General features: G+C 38.4%; 1 pseudogene; it reads right to left on the reverse strand.

Annotated features, from left to right (window-relative positions):
* Positions 1-600: 600 nt before the first annotated feature.
* LOC111748600 (olfactory receptor 8G50-like) lies at positions 601-1,899 on the reverse strand (annotated as a pseudogene).
* Between the last annotated feature and the right edge of the window lie 369 nt (positions 1,900-2,268).

Below are 2,268 nucleotides of genomic sequence, written 5' to 3' on the forward strand. Positions count from 1 at the left end.
TGGCAGGAGTAGCTGCTGGGAGCTGGTGCCACCAAGAGCTGCTGAGAGGTATTAATAGGAACAACTCCACGGCAGTGGGTTTGGTTATTTTATTTTTTAGTTTGTTTTATTGTCTCTCAGGAAGACTAACAAGAGTTTTCTGGTTGCTATTCTAAAAATGGAAAGCCTGGTGGTGTAGTGGTTAAGTGCTACAGCTGCTAACCAAAAAGTCGGCAGTTTGATTCTAAACAGCATCAATGGGAGCTTAGTTGGGGAAGGCAAAGAAAAAGAAATTTTTTACTTGGAAGTCTTTCTAAACTATCATCTGAGTCACATTTTCTGCTTTATGCTCTTTTTTTTTTTTTTTAATAAGTCAGGATGGAGACCATGAATTTTTAGTTGAAGCCCTAGACAAATATCATCTAAAAAATAATTCTGCCAACTCTTTTTTCCAGAATAAATATTGAGTCTTTGGGTAAGAGGGGTACATGTAATTAGTCAGAAAACAATTTTCCAATTTTAACTTTTCACATGATTTCAATGAAAAAAATCAAAGAATGTCACTTCTACATCTGTAATTCTACAATACTGGTGAAGAGAAAAACCTTTAGAAACAGATGTATGGGATTCTCAGGGAAATGGAAGTGGTAGCACAATACTAAAACAATGAAAAAAAAGAATGTTGCATAAAGAAATAGGCAAAAAACACACACAATGAACTTAGCCTTGATTAGTCTATCATTCTCTACCTCCATAATGTTATCATCTTGTGGGCAGCAATTATGTCTTATCATCCACCATCTGCTCCCATATTCCTTAATACAGTTCTCTGCACTTAGTAACTGGTAGGGATTGAATTTTGTAAACTTCAAATGGTTAAAAATTATTTACTTTAGAGATCAATTTTTTCCAGAAGGGTGTGTTAATACACTTATTAGTAAACAAAGGAAAATACAGAAAGTATTAAGATCAAAGGATACAGACCAAAGAGATCGTTCTATAAATTATAATAGGTAAGTCTTATCTAACAAAGTGTCAAATCCCATGTATATAAATTATAATCTCTCCACATAAAGGCCTTCGAAGATTAAAAAAAAAATGATTAGAGGTAACATTGGTTACTACTGGTGATCTCTGGTACTTCCTAGAATTGACATTGCCTGCATGTCGCAGCCCTCCACATGACACTATGAATCCAGTCTTACCCTTGGGACCTTTCTTCCAAATAATCAAGTGTTGGCAATAATCTCACCACCTACGTATATAAGTTTCAGACTCTGGACTCCTTCTTTACTGAATCTTCTCCAAGAATTACAAACCTTTGCTAATGCAAAATAGTCTTTTCTTGATGATTTTATTGAGAGCAACTTTGATGTCTTTATTCCTCAGGCTATAGATCAGGGGGGTAATCATTGGCACAATAACGGTGTAAAACACAGAAGACACTTTACCTTGGTCCATGGAGCTGACATTTGATGGTTACAGGTACATGAATGCTGTGAATGCTGCAGAACCATAGAAGATTGTAACAGCCAAGATGTGGGAGTTGCATGTGCTGAAGGCTTTGGACCTGCCCTCAGTGGAGCGGATTCGCAGGATCCTGGCATCGATGAAGACATAGGAGCCAACAATGGCCAAGGTTGGTGCAAGAATATTAAATGCACTGAAGCACAAAACTACAAGTTCATTGATATAAGTCCTGGAGCAGGAGAGTTCCAGCAGTGGAAAAACATCAAAGAAGTAGTGGTTGACTATTTTAACCTTACAAAAAAACACTCTTAGCATACAACCCGTGTGAGCTGTGGCACCAATCAAGCCCATCATATATATCTCAACTACCAACCAGGAACAGACCTGATAAGACATGGTGACATTGTAAAGCAATGGGTTACAGATGACAACATAGCAATCATATGCCATCACAGCCAACATATGACATTCTGAATATAATAAAAATAAGGAAGAAGTAGAGCTGAGTCATGCATTTGGGGTAGGAGAAGGTGTTCTTCTCTGTCACAAAGTTCACCAGCATTTTGGGGGTAACAACAGTGGAATGGCAGAGATCAATGAAGGACAAACTGCTGAGGAAATAGTACATGGGGGGTCTGAAAGTGAGAAATGAGCCCGATCAGTGTGATCATGCCCAGATTCCATACTGCTGTGACCACATAGACTCCTAGGAAGAAAAGAAAGAGAGGCAGCTGGAGTTCTGGTTTTTCTGTTAGCCCAGTGAGGATGAACTCAGTCATCATGGAGTGATTTCCTGCTGCCATTTTCCTCTGGGAAATC

Source organism: Loxodonta africana, chromosome 15 (assembly GCF_030014295.1).
Source record: "Loxodonta africana isolate mLoxAfr1 chromosome 15, mLoxAfr1.hap2, whole genome shotgun sequence".
NCBI classification, from domain to species: domain Eukaryota; kingdom Metazoa; phylum Chordata; class Mammalia; order Proboscidea; family Elephantidae; genus Loxodonta; species Loxodonta africana.